The 17,635-nt window shown below is 39.9% G+C and overlaps 1 long non-coding RNA gene across 1 annotated transcript; it reads left to right on the top strand.

The window, feature by feature from the left end:
- Window positions 1–3,116: 3,116 nt before the first annotated feature.
- Window positions 3,117–12,215, top strand: LOC144458688 (uncharacterized). The gene is made up of 4 exons (XR_013488069.1): window positions 3,117–3,600; window positions 3,697–3,784; window positions 9,624–9,750; window positions 9,938–12,215. It is a non-coding gene; the product is annotated as an uncharacterized LOC144458688 (long non-coding RNA).
- Window positions 12,216–17,635: the final 5,420 nt, after the last annotated feature.

Here is a 17,635-nt window from a genome sequence, read left to right as displayed (position 1 = left end):
TCTATGGAGTATCCAGCAGTATCCTGAATATCAAGGTTATAATTAACTAGAGACCAAGCTTTATTTTCTACCACAGTGTCCTCTGCGGTGGTTTTCTATAAAAATGAAGGTTATCTTAATCTGTATTCCTGTTCTGACATCCAACGGCTCAAGAGGACATTTTTATTCCAGGTGTGGCAACTGTGTCTCTCCGATGTCCACTGTTTTTCTGCAACCAGTATGCTGTGACGTAACTGATGTCCACTCAAAATTGGTCTATACAATTCAATTCTGAACATGCTTAATGTAACAACAGAACGCCTTTACTTGTTGTATTTATCCTTGTGATAAGAGGATAAATTAAGTGATGAATTATAGTGGTAAATTGAAATTGTAAGTAATTTGAAAACACACATTTGGTGTGCATTGAATTAAAAGGAATGCACACAGTATTTTTTCTGAAAGGTCTATTGGGTTAATTGTATTCTTGTGCGTTGGTTACCGTTTCTTTGTGTTGCAGTTTGTGAGCACATGGCTGTTCCACCTCAGTGTTCACCTGTGAATAGAAGTAGAATATGCACTGATTACTAATTCATTATAGCAGTAAATTATGTAGTTCAAAGGATAACGAGACTCGGCATGAGCAAACTGTTTTTGTATTAATTGTAGTTTCTTTATGAGCACAAACATACTGTAGCTCTGCCTGTCTTCCGGGGGGGGGACATACCAAGTAGGATGCAGGTAGAGGGGAGTTTCAGTTTCGTGTACATGTGTATATATTTAGGGTTTTTTATGTAATTGGATTTTGGTTTGTATATATTTATTGATAATGCATTTATGGTTCGGTAATGGTTTTATATAAATATTTACTGTATATTTATTCAGATGTGTTTCATTGTTAACCTTATTTTTGGTACATGCCAGAAAGGGATTATGGAGGCTCTGGTATAAAAGCTTGTCAGTCTATATCCACCTTGTTCCTGAGGGCACTACTGTAGAAATGATTATGTGCGCAACTCCCAGTGAGATAGCGGAAGTAGCAGTAAGCTAGTTTGTCCCATAGACTGTCTGTGGTTAGTCCCAGTGGCTACTCTTGGTGGCTAGTAAATGAATGAATGAATGAATTAATTAATTAATTTGGCAAATACTGATTTATTTTTTAACAAATATTTAACTGATGTTAACTTAACATTTTCTAAAATGTCTTTGCGGAGCTCTGCTACCTGTCTACCTGTCAGTGACTAACAACCAGTCGAAGCTAAATTTTTGTCTTCAGCAACTGTGTGTTGAACATGTAACCAGAACAAAAAGGGATTCTTCCTGTTGCCAAAGGCACCATTGATATGAGAAATAAAACCACAAGAGTTTCAAGAGACATAGCAAAAAAGTATTAAATCAGAATTTGCAGAAGAGAATGACACCTGGAATGACAGGTCCGTCACTCACATCAGTACATGATATCCCTCTCTTTCCCCATCTGACTTCATTCTCAACCTACATTAGAAAATTGCTTGTGATAAAATAAACTCAGCAACATACCTTGAAATATGTATTTAGTCATTAGGGCTGAGAATGTGTTACTGATTTACCGTACTGTATTTATATCATGTAAAAAAAAAATGAATGCCAAAAGTTATTTCTTTTAGTACTACTGTATATTACTATTACTGAAGTCTGCTGCTAAATTCAGCATCATGTTTCGCTCAGAACAGCTTTTAATATGTGACAAGAGGAGGATTAGCTAGGAGCCACAGTTAATACTGAATTATGTTAAATGTCTGCCGAATGTGTATCTCTTAATAAGTCATCATAAATCATCTATAGAAGGAGCAGATGTTTACCTTAAGCTAGCTTGGGCCATGTTAAAGTTAACAATATTTTAACGGAGCAAGGCAAGATAATAGCTAGCGTGCTCGGTTGAGAAGGAAAAACAAACAAACAATGTTTTGAGATGGCTGTCAGAGATGGCAGAGTTATGATCACATAATCCCGTTTGAGCTGCAACAGGTGGTGTGTTCCACGTTTTATTTCCCAGTTGCTCTTGGAAAGAAGAATATAGTACTGTTAACAAACTGTTACCATTGGAAATCACTGGTTTCAGTTCAACACCGGAAGTTGCACCCATAATTCACGCAAGGTGTCATGGGGGCTAGGAATATGGTGATTAGTATGGTGTGGTTGTTGGTGCTTGAGAACATGGAGCAGGAAAAATAAAGAAAAGACTTGCTGCATGTCACCTCCACTACTCGAGCCAGTTCACATTTAAGCACAAAAAATGCATATGTATATGTGTAGGACAGCTGACGGTACATCTGCATTGCTTTTCAAACTGTGGTTTCTTTACTTGTGCAGCACCGGCCTGTATACATCTTGCCAGCCATATGTTCTGGCATGAATGTGACTAGCTTCAGACTGATTGTTGTAGCAAATGATGATCATGTGCGATCAATGTGACATTGAGGTATGTGTTTTGCATGCACTGGGACGTTCAGGATTTCTTACCAGACTTCAGTGTGGAAAGTATGTGCTCTGTCTCTTCTTATTTTACGTCTCGTCTCTCCCAGTCTTTATTTGATGTAAAATGAGAATCATTACAATAAATCTGCACATTGTTTTCTCCCTTAAACATGTTTCTGAGAAAAAACAAAAAGCAATTTATAGCTTCAAATGGTTTCAAACATCTGGTATACTATTAGTATCTTTATTTTGTAACGAAACTTGGGTGGTTAGTGCTGTTTGAATTAAATAAGTTTCCCCTCATTCATGCTGCATAGCTCATTATCCTTGCTTTCCACCATCTCTGTTTTGAAGGCCCCATGACAAGTCGGCTTTAGAAAGAGCGTCTCTGTTGAATTTCATGCCAGGAACAGAAAAAAAAAAGATTACTTATTCGCTGTTATGAGCATGGGTTTGTGTTAACAGAGAATAACTCTGTTGGTAGTGATGTTTGAGGTTGTCACGGTTTTTTTTCCAGAGGGCAGATTTACTCTTCAGGCTGAGTTCACTCCTTGTCTCATGAACGGGGGAGTTAATGGGGCAGACTGGATTTAGGCCTCAGGGGGCAAAGTATGACATCAATCGTTATATCTAAAAGTTGGTCAAATTTGTTTGCATAGAACATCAGCAAATACTGCCAGAACTTTGGACTTAACTGGAGTTAACAGGGAACTTGTACAATGCTCAGGACAGGCTGACAGTCAATTATCAGCATCTTTCTCTCCGCAGAGCTCCTTTTTTGTATCTACATCCTCAATTCCAATTCCGGACTTGAAAGGGAGACCATTTTTCCAGACAGTGATTTCCTCCAATATCTCATCTCCCCGTGTCTGTGTGTGTTTTTAACAGGCAGACCCATGGGGTTACAGTCTTGCAAGCCTTGCAACTCCTGCCTGCAAAGTAAGGAGGAATGCAGACCGGCTGGTGGCTGCTCGTGTGTGTGTGACGACTGGAGATATTGCTCTGAACACTGCTGTGACATCTGCTGCCAGATGTGTGTGGACGTGTTCTCTGGCTTGTGTTCAGGAGACTGCAGCTACACCTTCTGTACCCTCTGCCTCAGCCTGGCACAGAACTGTGTCTCATTTTTTACCACCCAACAAACTGAAACATCACAGGCACAGTGTAAGTCTACTACTCATAATGCAACTATTATACTTATTACCTGCGCAATTACTTTAGCTAAACTAAATATAACCTGATTGTTTTTATCTGTTTTAGAGGCTATGATGGTCCCAAACCGGCGTACCAAGTGAGCATGAGACACACGTGACAAAACCCTGAAGATGCACTGATGTAAAGACACCAGGTAAATTTTGCCACGCAATATTTGTTGCATTAGCTCCAGAGTCTTCACATATGCTGTGGGATTTCAGTGAAACTGAGTCCTTTGTTTCAGCAAAGACGAGATTAATGCCAATTTCAGCTGCACTGTAACTAAATGAGAAGATTTTTCATTTTGAGCTATTTAATCCACACTGACCTCTAAAATTCCTGCCAAGCGTACTATGGAATAGATCCAGCCATTTGTATTGTTCGCTTCCAAGTGAATTTCAGTGATAGTATAAGTGCTAAAGAGCTCTTTGATCCCGGGACATGTTGGCAATACCAAAAGTCTCAATGCGTTTAACTAGAAAACAATAATCACCCTCTATCTTAAGGGTCAGAACCGCCCTGTGTGTATAAGTTATCATGAGCTGACCCATCGGTGGTAAATCTAATTTTCAACAAACAGGATTTTAAACCTTTCTATTACATTGCCAAGCGGAGGTGGGTTTTCTTTTCTTTCTTTCTTTTTATCCCATTTGCATTAAGTGCAAAATTGGTTTTGGTCTGATGGTGTGCCTGTTACTTTTTTTTTTTTTTTTTTTCCTCATACCTCTGGCAGAAAGAAAACCCAAATGCACATCTTGCTTGGTCTTGGAGTGCTTGTTAAAAGCCTGCAAATAGATTTTCTGGAGAAGTAAATACAAAATGGAATGGACGGAAGACAAATACTTAGGTGAAAAACCTGGAGAAGCCTCTGTTGCCGTGAAAGTAGGAGAAGTCTCAAATACTGAGAGCACCACAGTGAAGGAAACGGAAATAAATTCTGTACTATTTGTGACCATGAGCATGTTTGTCATGAGCTGTGCACTCGTCTAATGTACAGCAGAGCTTTTATGTTTTATTATTATAGTACTGGGTAAAGAAACAAGAGGAGACAGGTGGAGGTGGAGTACGTAGGTTCAAAGAGGGAAAGGTCTTGACCAGAACCATTAAAAGGGCAGAATGAACATCCCTTTAGATTTCTTAAAATGATGGTCTGGGGAGTGTTTGTGTTAACTGAGAACAAAATTCCAAGTAGAGAGGAATGGCACTGTGGTGTGAGATGGGGATGCAGAGGTCAGAGGGACGGAATGGATGCAGAGTGGATGTGGATCCGAGGGTGTGACCCTCTGCTGTGGCATGGGAAAGTAGACATGCCATGTGATGTTAGGACTGTAGTTGCTAACTTTTACATAAAGTAACTTCTGTTGTATTTGCTGAAACTGTCACTACAACAACTAAATGAGATGGATAACCTGTGAAAAAAATCACATACCTCTGCCTGGATGGGGTTACCACATGTATACTAAAACAGCCAATCATAGTGGATGAGTCTCTGATTCATCTATCATTTATGTCACTCACTGCTTGTGAACTGCAGTCAAACTGTCAAACTAAGCAGGTCTAATTAAATATAAATCAAGATTATGTTACTGCATTGCCCATTTCTCACCTCAGATGTTTTTAGAAACATATTTTAATGGACTCTTAACTATAAAATGAGAAGCTTGTCCAACCGGTGGGCGGTGCTGGTTCATGAACTTTCTCATTTTACAGCTAAACAGTACACTAAAATATGTTGCAGTAACAGAATCCTGATTTATATTTGATCAGCGCTGCCTAGTTTGGTAGTCTGACTGCAGTTCATGAGCTGTGAGTGACCTGATTGAACTGTGTTAGAGACTTCTCTTCTCAGCACTCATTGGTTGTTTTAGGTACCCCAAGGTCGACTCTAGTGAATGCCAGAAGAAGCAGTTAGAAGTGGAGGAGGGACATTTTTTTCACAAATTATCTGTGTCATGTACTTATTTTAGAACATAGTAATTGTGTCTGAAATCACTCACTACTCACTACATATGTAACCAGTGGACTCTAGTGTTGTCTGCGTTGTGTAGATATAAAGAGGCCCAGACTGTGGATATCTTCGCAGGCGATCTCCGTTTATTCCTTTCCTGACAGTGGCAAAACAAAATCCTTTGTCATACACAACCATACAAACTCCAGCCCCTACACAAATTAAGCAACACAAGATTATGTTAGCATACTTACTTACCTCTCCCATGGAGTACAACAGCAAAAGGGGAGAGGTAAGGCAGGAGACACCTCTTTATATATACCCCCAATATATACCCAGAAAAGTGTACGTATAGGTACAAAAACTTAGGATCAAACATTTCACATATTGAGTAGAGAGGCTTTAGCATGTCAGGTAATAACAACTGAATTACATTTTGTGGAATTATAGTAGCCTACTCAACAAATGTACATTTGACTTGTCACACATATTACTGCAGTATAACTGAACCTGTTACATATAGTCCACTATACAGTGAGTTCGCCATTTTGTAGTGCTGTCCGAATGTGTAGTGAGAATCATTATACCCTATATAGTGGACTCAAAGTATCCCACAATGCATCGGGAAAAGTAGTGCACAACTAATGGCCACTCACCAAGTAGGCTAATATATCCCATCATGCATTGCTTAAAAGGAACAGACGGACTATGTGGGATGGACACCGTGACGGATGAGGGAAAAGAGAGGAGCTCGATTACAACCTGCTGTACATGTTTAAATAATGACATGTTGTAGTTTGTACTACCAGTTTGCCATGTAATAAAATGTCTATTTAATGTGTAGTCGTCAGTCCCTGAAGAGATAAAAATAAATCAGCAACTAATTTTCTGTAGTGTTTATCAGTTACTGTACAGAGTAGAACTACAAAATGCAAGCTAATGTTAGCAAGCTAGGTCGCTACTAGCTCTAATTTGTGCAATAATGTCATAATGCATAATGTTATACAGTAAATTCCCAAATTATTTCGTGACTGACTGGTAAGACAAACTTTAACACAACCAAGATTAAACAGAAAGTTACTTACAATAGTAGGACAGGCTGAAATCGTGCTGCTCCATCTCCTCTTGCCTTCTGGAGTATAACATTATTAATATCTTTAATATGAGCAGAGCAGCGTATCTTAACACAACACAAACGGCAAATGTTATTTATTAATTTGGGGGGAATACGCTCAGTATAATTTCATGTTTGTATCACTAATATGCATGTCAGTATTTCTTATGGATGGTCCACCAGATGACGTTGATGTGACATGTTTTAATTGTGCAACAGAAATTATGTAATTAATAGTGCAGAGAAAATAACCTGAGTAGTGGCCAAAAGTGTTTTCTCATGTTGCTGGTGAGCTCGCATTGAACTCCCTACATAGTGAGTAGGGTAACGAATAAGTGAATGTTTCAGCAAACATGACACAAGGTTATTTTCATAAAAGTTACCAACTGCAGCTTTAAGTGAATAAGCCTTAGTCACCAAACCAGAAGCCAGCTGAGTGTTTAAGTGTGCTGAATGCTGAAGCCAACAAAAAGGTTTGTGATGTATTGCTGTTAAAGGGGCAATGCACACTGATATATGCTCCAGACATTCAGCAGAATTAGCAACCATAAATTAAAGTGTGCAATATAGAAACATGTAACGTATAAATCAGGCAAGTCATAGAGTACATGTAAAACAAGACATGCATTTAACTGAATTAATGTAACAATAAAACAAAGACTACAGTGAACAACACATGCAATTACAGCAGTGGTGGAACCAAAAGTCAGCACAGACAGGTCAGTGAGAAATGATGAGCATATGGCAGATCAATTAAGTTGAGGAAGCAGATTGGAGCCGCAAGGCAATTTAACAAGAGCAGAGTCGAAAAACGGAGGGCAGAGCTGACTGAAATGATGGTGATCAAACAGGCTGATGCAATGGATATGAATCAAACCCCAGTCTTCCAAGTGGCAGGTGAGAAATCTATAATTTTAATAAAAACCATAATTATTTCCCGTTTTTTATATTTATTTGATGACCGCCTTTTCTAAAACGGAAAATTATGTTGTGTGGTGGACCATGTTGGGGATTTTTTTTTCACTAGGTGACAACACATGCTATTTTTGGACTAGTTTGGTCTTGTGCCGCCTGTATGTCATGGCTGAGAAGACAGTTGGAATCCATGCTCCCCCTAGAGGCGTGGGGTCATAGTGCATATGGACACTGCCCATATGGGCAGATTATGAGACAAAGGGCCCCTGGGCACAGAGATGCAAAAGGCACCGCCACCAATCCTACATAGGAGCAACACACACTGACTTTGCAGTGGTCTTTTGCTTTTCTTAGTAGTTGTTATGTTTGTCTTTGAGGTAATTTGTGTATTGTTTTAGTCGTTCTGTGTGTCTTTGAGGTCATTTTGCGTATTTTTTTGGTCATTTTGTGTCCCTTTGAGGTCATTCTGTGTCTCTTTGAGGTCATCTCTAGTCTCTTTGAGGTCATTCTGTATAACTTTGAGGTCATTCTGTATATCTTTGAGGTCATCTTGTGTCTCTTTGAGGTCATTCTGTGTCTCGTGGAGGTCATTCTGAGTTTCTTTGATGTCATTTTGTGTCACTTTGAGGTCATTTTGCGATTATTTGAGGTAATTCTGTGTCTCATTGATGTCATTTTGTGTCACTTTGAGGTCGTTTTGTGGTTCTTTGAGGTCATTCTGTGTCTCTTTGAGGTCATTTTGTGTCACTTTGAGGTCGTTTTGTGGTTCTTTGAGGTCATCTTGTGTCTCTTTGAGATCATTCTGTGTCTCTTTGAGGTCATTCTGTGTCTCTTTGAGGTCGTTTTGTGTCTCTTTGAGGCCATTCTGTGTCTCTTTGAGGTCATTTTGTGTCTCTTTGAGGTCATTTTGTCTCTTTGAGGTTGTTTTGTTTTGTGGTTCTTTAAAGTCATTCTGTGTCTCTTTGAGGTAATTCTGTGTCTCTTTGAGGTCATTTTGTGTCTCTTTGAGGTAGTTTTGTGTCTCTTTGAGGTCGTTTTGTCTCTTTGAGGTTGTTTTGTTTTGTGGTTCTTTAAAGTCATTCTGTGTCTCTTTGAGGTAATTCTGTGTCTCTTTGAGGTCATTTTGTGTCTCTTTGAGGTCGTTTTGTGTCTCTTTGAGGTCGTTTTGTCTCTTTGAGGTTGTTTTGTTTTGTGGTTCTTTAAGGTCATTCTGTGTCTCTTTGTGGGCATTTTGTGTCTCTTTGAGGTCATTTTGTCTCTTTGAGCTCATTCTGTCTCTCTGAGGTCATTCTTTGTCTCTTTGAGGTCAGTTTGTGTTTCTTTGAGGTCATTCTGTGTCTCTTTTTGGTCTCTTTGTGTCTTTGTAGTCATTTTGACTATTATTACTATTAAATTAGAGTGACATTTTACAGGTGAGGGTCAAGCTTGTGCCCATCAGGCCCATCTAGTAATCCATTCATAACAGCTTTTGTTGTCACTGACTCACCAGGAACTTAATCTGCGGCAGTCCAGTTCAACAGCAGCACTAACCTAACCTCAGCAATGACCATAGAGTGATTAATAAAGGTCATTAACAAATATATGATTCATTGCAGGACTGTGCTATTGGATTTTATTGGACTGTACAGGTGTACCTAATAAATTGATGACTCACTATATGAACTGCCATGAATCTAACAAAGCCCTTTAAGTGATATGTTCCTTTATGCCCCAGATCATTTTGCTCTGTCACACAGGGCTTATATTCATTATCCAAGCATCATGCACCGCTTCACCACATTCATATACCCATGTTGTCTCAACAAAATATTGGCTGTTTTCTACAGGCAAAATAAAACACCTTTTATAGGGTGAATTTCAACTTACAAACAATAAGAGGGGCAGCATGAAATTCCACGGAGCTAGTCTGACCCACAGCACAACCTGCAGACAACAGCATGGTCAGAGAAATCTTGATATCTCCCAGATTGATTGACAAGTGAGTTTTGAAGAGAGTCTGGCTGCTTCCTTCCACAGCGGCTATGGAGCCAAGCTATATGCTGCTGTCTAATGAGGACGGAGATGAGAAGCACTCAGACTTTGACAACGGGTGTGAAAGAAGCTTGTCTGCAGAGCGGCAGTGTGTGCGTGCACATGTGGATTTGTAAGTTCAAAAAAGTCCATGCAATCTTTTGTGTGTGAAGACAAATAATGTATAATCGCTAATAGGGTATTGCAGAATAGGATATATGGAGTTTTGAGCGGAGTCATAAATAATGTATAAACATGATATTATGCTGATGGACTGCCAGAGGTGTTACAAGTTGTATTTGTATGTTTTCTATTTCCAGAACAATAATCTCAAGCTTATCGCCGCTATCGTGGCTGAGCAAAAGCTCTGTGAACAAAACAAGCCATCCTGGGTGACGACAGGGACTGCACCCTACTTAACCCTCGTGTCGCCACCTTTCCAGCCCAATGGTGCATCCTATTTCATGTGGATGGATTTCTTCCCTGTGCATCTGGATGTTTGTTTACAAGATGGACAGCTACTTTATTTGTGTTTTCCAGTACAGGACTCTTAAAGAGACAAACAGGATTCCCGAACATCAACCAGCGAAAGCATTGCACTTTTCACATCTGGAAGATTAAACTCAAGTGTAGAAATGGCCTCATCCCAGCATACAAGCAGTACTTCAAAGCACTCGTTAGATGTCTGCAAGATTGTTTTGCACTTTGAGGCAAACAAAAATATAATTTGGTTGCGTGCACAGTGTACAATCTGATATCTTTTTGTGAGATAAGGGTGCCCGAGGACACAAGGTGCTATTTGCTCCCACTGAATTAGACCTTTTTTATTATCCTCCATAAAATTGCAAGTTTATGGAAATTTTAATGATTGAGTGAGCCATGTCCCCGCATCAAAAGGCGCTTGGAATGAGGTCTTACGAGGAAAATCTAACAACACGGAGAGTGTGATGGGCTGCATTGTGCTCCCTGACTGTACCCATCTCTGCTACTGTTTTTTCCTCCTCTCAATCCCTCTGGACTCTGCGGAGCATTCAGTCTGTCTCAAATTCGAATCCCTTTCAAACTCAGAGGATACGCGTGGCCTAGTTCACTCCTTTAACTGACCTCATCCTCCCAGAAGTTTGTGTCTATATTTACTGTATCTGCAGTAAATCCTGGAGTGCAGAACTATTTGAATAAATTTCACACACCCCAATTGAGCGACTGAGTGTGGTTTCACTGTATAGATTTTTCAGCTTATTTGCTTGAAATATAAAAGAGTAGAGGATTGAAACTGTGAAGTCTAATCTCAGAGGTTCAGGAGGATCTCTGATGTGAATTGAAATACTGTCTACAAGTGTTGCAATAAGATGAGTAAAGATCAGGTATAATCGAATGACTGCACTATGAGTCAACATTGCTCCTGAACTGTTGGGTATGTGTACCTTTTTCCCTTCTGGGGATAAGAAAAGCACTCTTCGTATTTATTACTCAATACACACCATGGTGTTGACCTAATGTTGGTCTTTCTTTACTGTAGAAAGTTATGTGAGTTACTTCAGAGTGGCACGTAGCCTTACAGAGAACACATTAACAAAGGGACATTAGATTTGATCTTCTCTGGCAAACGATTATTCATGTCATTTTAAAAAGATGTCAACAACCAACCTAACCTATCTCTTTTTATTGTTACCAAGGATATAAGCAGGAAGCAACACAGATGTAACATTAGGCTACCCCCCTTTCGATGTGGCTATACATAAGCTAGCTAGGTAGCTTACATTTTGCTAACATTAGCTAACTTAAGATGTCATTATGTAGACTGAATCACCACGACATTGTCCTCACAAATGTCACTTCTGGGTGAAAAACAAAACAAAACTGGCAAATGTTTTGAATTGCGGAGACATGTGAAATCGGCAACTTGTTCATTCCTGTTATCATTTTCAGCTGTAACTGTAACTTTTAAAGATATACGGGGTGGTCCAACCTACTGCATTGCTTTATCATCATGTTCGATAAACCAAACCTACCAGCATGGAAGCTTAGTAATGTCATGCTGTGGGGGCAGCAGCAAAACGTGGTTTAGTCCCCTGAAAATATCAATATCGGTCTAAGTGTATACTGTGTTTGGAATATTTTCACTGCTTTTGTTTGCACAATAGCTCATTGAGGCATTGGTAGACTGGCAACTCCCTCGTTCTGTGAAGTAAAATAACTGTCAATAGAGTGTGGCGGCTTTGAGATAACGGCTTCAGTTCCCCTTCAAGAAGGGCCGTCTGACAACAAGGTAAAGCAGTGAAAATAGTCTATATACATTCTCGGAACCTATCGGCTGTATCGCCGTCTGACTTCTGGCAGACGGCGATACAGCCTCTGGGGGCAGACCCCCGATTTTTTGCCATTCCGGTTTGATTTGGGCGGAGGAGGCGAATTTCCGTTTCCGACTTCCGTTTATATATAAGTAAATATGCTGAACCACTGCGATGGATTCAGAGTTTGCAGTGACGCCAATTATGTTCCGCCTCGTTAGTTCACTGCACGGAGCGCTTAACCTGGCAACAACTGCAGCCGGCTCAAACATGATTGGTCAATATCACGCGGACTACAAACAGCCTACAACCGGAAACCAGGGCTCTTCTGCTCTTCTTCCGGAGGCCAGATCTCCGGGGTTTGTGAATGTAGAGTCTGTTTATAGAGACTAGTCTATACATAACATACAATAAGGGGCCTTTCACACCTGCACTGTTTGGTTCGGTTCAATTGAACTCAAGTTTGTTTGCCCCGAAGTGTGGTTTGTTTGGATAGGTGTGAACACAGCAATCGCACTGGGGTGCACACCAAAACAACCGGACCGAGACCGTCTTCAAGAGGTGGTCTCAGTCCAGTTACAAACAAACTCTAGTGCAGCTTGTTTGTGGTGAGAATGTGTTCCAACTGCAGTCCCATTACACATTGTTTGGGTTAATTAGTTTAGTTTATTAAGATCAATTAAACATGAGCATGTTACAGTCCTGGAGGATTATTAATGTGCACCTCCTCATGTACTGCCTTCCTATGCACATTCATCACATCCAATGCATCAAAACATTGTTTTCTAGTTGGAGCCGCGCCTCGTTTTCAAACTGTATGGTTTGACTAAAATGAACAATGACAGCAATATAGTCCACGATGAGCAGCACTAAAGTCAACCTGCGTAGTTGTCCCTCCGTTATGACATTAGAAAGTGTCGCATTTATCTTGCAAGTGTACTCTTCTTCAACATTTTGTTTACTTCCTGGATTTTTCCCACATGGAAATTCTGACCAATCAACAGCAGCTTTCTCATGCAAGGCATTTGATCTGGTCCGCTTGTAAATGCTGATGTGAGAACACGAACCAACTCTAGGCAGTTATACAACTTTGTAACAAATTAGTCCCTGATTCGGACCAAAGCAAGCAAACTCTAGGTCTGAAAGCACCCTTAAACTGGTTTTGATTTTTATAAATGGGCTTTTTGTAGGTGGCTTAATACTAACCAGTCGAGGCAGCATTTGTTCAGCACCATTTGATATTATGTACATGATGTGGGGGGTTTCTACCTAGAAGTTAGTGTAAATAAGCATTCTGATTCAGTCTAATGAATGAATGTATAAATGTTTCTATGAAGATTGTGACAGTCCCTCCGCCACATCCTTTAACCATCTTTGAATTTTGTTTTTCCTTTCAACATAGACGAGCCTGGCACATAGCATATCTATGTATAACAGTCAGTGGGGAAAGTCAAGGAGGTTCTGCTATGTTCCAAGTTCCTTAAGTGTTATTGGAGAACAGAGTGAGAAAGGGCGGGACTTATGAAGGGCTAATTGCTGCAAAAATGCTGTTGTATTTTGCTTCAGAAAACAGTGTGTAGTGAGTGTATGTATGAATGTATTTTTTTAACACTGAGTTGAGTTGTCTTCTTGTTCCGTGTGGACTTTCACAAATCAGTGACACCATCTTTAAATACTTTGTCTCATGGGGCTTGTCTTGAAAGATGTGTTCATTTACAACCAGCACAATGTGGGCACACACCATGGCAACAGTAATAGAAAGTCAGGGCGAAGTCCCAAATGACTTAGGATCTACCTCAAAAATGTGTAGTAAGAAGAACAAAATTTAAGATCTTGTGAGGATTTTTTTTCCCACCTTTGCTGTCTTTCATCTCCTTCCCTCTTTCTTATCTCTTTGTGGCTGAGTGCATTTCTCTCACCTCGCTCGCTGTCTGTGTTCTCCTCTCATGAATTGCATTGCTTTTACTGAATGTCTTCTGGTTAGGTGTGGAGAGAGGCATTGTGTGCTGCTGTCACTCAACTAGATTACAGCTCTGGAGGATCCTTATTGCTCACCCTCCAAAAATAAGTAGATGCCTCCTGACTTCGCCGGCCAGAAATATCTGAGGATGTCTGTTTTTCCAATTTCGGGAGGCTGTGTTACAAAAAACTCAACATGAGAGACAGAAATGGAAGACTAAATCTGAATTTGATTTAACAAAGCTGCTATCAGCGAATGCTCACACACTGCGTAACCCTGTCGATGCAAAGATCTAAAAAAGGCAGAAGACACGTATTATGCAAACGTTTAATCCTGTTTTTCATTGTATTTGTTTTGCAGCTATGTGTTTTTTTTTCCAACACCAGTTCCCTGTTCACCTGTCAACATTCCCACTGAGCTGTCAGCCTAGTTAGCTGTGGCCTTGTGAGGTTTATAGTGTTTTGATGGCTAAGAGATGCCTATTACTGCTGTGAGAGGCTTTGCTCCATCATTAGCACTACGGACACACAATGCTTACTGCATGGAAAGTGATCTCAGTGGACAGAGAGCGTGTTATTCCTCATCTGTCCAATTCAACCTGCTCGCCATCACAGAGCACGGTCTAAAAAAACACCCAGCATGAAGCCTCTTGAAGTGCCTTCCTCCTTTCTCTCCTAAAATTGTTTAGACCTTTTAAAAGTCTGGACTTGCAACTTTGAGCATTAGAAATTCTTTGGAGCACGGCTTCACCTGGTCCACTCTATCTATTATGATACGAAGCAAGCATTGGCTTTTAAAGTTAAGAAGAAAAAAAAAGGGCAATAATGCGTGTCCAATCTCAGCCGTGAGAGAGTTGGGGTGGGTTGGCGCGTGGTCCGTCTATTTTTGCCCTCCTGCTGCATGTCAGGTTTTGAGATTCTGGAGATGTGCAGGTGAGACCTGCAGAAGATGGGCAGGGACAGCTAGGAGGGCTGCGGTTTGGGGAGGTGGGGGGCAATTAGTTTTTTTGGTCGAAATTGGATTTTATTTTTGTCCACTCTGAGACCTCCATCTTATCCTGCAACCCAGTCCTCCCACTCAATTTCCATCTCACTGTGCGAAAATTGGAGTGATATAAAGATGTGAGTTTGAGATGGAGAAGACAGTCAGGGATGGTGAGAAAGGAGGGCAAGGGAATGGTAAAAGATGCAGACAGCGAGATATAGGGGAGAGGAGAGAGTGAGATGGAGGGCGGACAAGGTGGCAGCACACAGATTTCAGCGTTTCCAGAGCAGAGCAGCAAATGTCTTGACCAGATTTCTCATGATAGCTTTTACTCATGTGGAGAAACAAACTATGTAGCTATCACACCCCAGTAAATTACTTTCTTTAAACTGTTTCCTTCTAGTATCACAATATAAACTGCTAAAAACGAATGCATAAGAAACCAGCAGTTTGTAAAACTGGTATACAGGGTATTTGAGAGAAAATATTATAATCATAATATTGTAAATATATGAAACAATCATGTACCTAATATTTCTTTGGCCACTTAGTATTCAAAACGTGGGTGAAATGAAACAAAGTCAGCACTGCCCACTCTCCTCTCAGGTGGAAAGACAGAGACACTCATACATACATACATATAAATAGTGACAAAGACATTGCTCATCTTGGATGCATTACACATTATGATTTGATAACAGGGCGGTCAAACATAAACCTCTGTACTTCAAATGCATTCCAAATCCTCCTTTTTTGTCGAGTCTACAATGGAAAGTATTTAACAGATTCACCAGCGTGCATAAAAAGAGGAGAAAATCATTAGCTAAAAGTAAAAAGAGAAATCAATGAATAGAAAAAGGCTTTAATAGCGATTGTGGGATGGGTTGTGTTCAGTTGGTTTGCATTCATAATGTATAGGTCGACAGGCCATTAGACAGCGTTAAAAGGGAATCAGATTCTGGCCTTCCTCCAAAGCCATTAGGCGATGGGGTCAGACTGAAGACAAAGTGGTAATTGACCAATAGATTCAGGTAAATTGCAGGTAAATTGTCGGTCCCTGTGGGGAACAACAATTTTGTTAATTGCATTTTTAACAGTGGGTGAGGGGATCTTGGATTGCAGGTGTATAAAGGCAATGACAGGGCTGCAATGGGCCCAGCAATCCAACAGTTTTATTACTTCCAGTTCTGTAAACACATGTCCACCCAGCTCACAGTAATGCAGAATAAGTATGGTGCATCCAGGGATGTTGCATTGGGGGAAATTGAGAGCCAAGAAAGATATAAATAAAATCCCAGAGATATAGGTTTGTGCATGATTTGTAAGATAGAGAACAGGCGGTTATATGTTCTGCATGAATGAAGAGTCAGAGTTTGTTCAGCTAGACATAAACCAAAGTCCACCGAATACTAACACAACCTCAGGAGCCACCTATCAGTCACATAAATGGATGGTAACAATAGTAAGGTCAATGCTTTTTTTTTTTTTAAAGGTATGTATTTGTGTATAAGAATTTTAAAATTGTGTCTGCTACTAACTTGTTAAGTCTGAAATGATAGACATGCTCAACCACGAGGTCAAGCTTCCAGCAGATCATTTGATCGCATGTCAGTGATCAAGTGACATTCATTATCTTGCAAATGCATAGTCAAATAATATTCTTAGTATCAGCGTGCTTGTAAACAAATCATCTCTGTGAGTGTGGTGATTAATAAGCATTTTCTGCTAAACCCTTACAGGAAGAGAAAATCAAAATGACTGTAATTATAGATCTGAACAAACATGTCAATCAATGACGGGAAGTCTATAAGAGCTTCTATAGGAAAGTATAGGTGGGGTACCTCATTTACATGAACCATAACAAAGGATAAAGGGCTGTGTTTATTATAAGTTGGTAGATATTTAGCAATGCATTGTTTGTACATGCATCCACAAAAAGTGACCCACCAGAATTCGTACATCACCCACGTAATTGGGGAGGCTGTGATCATGTGACCAATGCGCTGACAGGATTAAAGAAAGAGAGTAGTATAAAAAGAGAAAGTCTGCATCAGGAGGTAGGTTCATGTGGTGGATGGTTCAAACAAACACATGACTTTCCCCCAACTCTCTCCCCTTTGAGTTAATTTAAGGTATATCACCATTTGGTGACGCCCAGGAAAGTTTGTTTCCATAACCTAACCTATGAAACTTTACTTGCCTAAAGCTAACCTACGTAACTTTACATTAAGTATGTAATGTGACGATGCCCCACCATGATTGTTTTCTGAAAAATAACCTATGTCACTTTACTTGCTTAAAGCTCACCTATGTAACTTTACATTAAGTACGTAACATGACACACCCCACCATGGTTGTTTTCCTAAACCTAATCTACATAGCTGTACTTGCCTTAACCGAACCCCTATAACTTAACGTTAAGTATGTAACCTGATGACACCCAACCATGATTTTTTTCTGAAACCTAACCTATGTAACTTTACGTACCTTAACTGAACCTATGTAGCTTTACATTAAGTATGTAACATAATGATGCCCGACCATAATTGTTTTCCTAAACCTAACCAATGTAACTTTACTGGCCTAAAACCAACCTAAGAAATTTTACATTAAGTACATAACATGATGATGCCCAATCATGATTGTTTTCTGAAACCTAACCTATGTAACTGTAATTACTACGTAACTTTACTTGCCTAAACTGAACCTATAGAACTTTACGTTGAGTATGTAACATGATGATACCCAACCATGATTGTTTTCCAATAACTCACCTACGAAAC

The sequence above is a fragment of the Epinephelus lanceolatus genome, chromosome 18, assembly GCF_041903045.1.
Source record: "Epinephelus lanceolatus isolate andai-2023 chromosome 18, ASM4190304v1, whole genome shotgun sequence".
Taxonomy (NCBI): Eukaryota; Metazoa; Chordata; class Actinopteri; order Perciformes; family Serranidae; genus Epinephelus; species Epinephelus lanceolatus.
The sequence above is the reverse complement of the archived record's forward strand: the minus strand, read 5'-3'. Positions and strand labels throughout refer to the sequence as shown.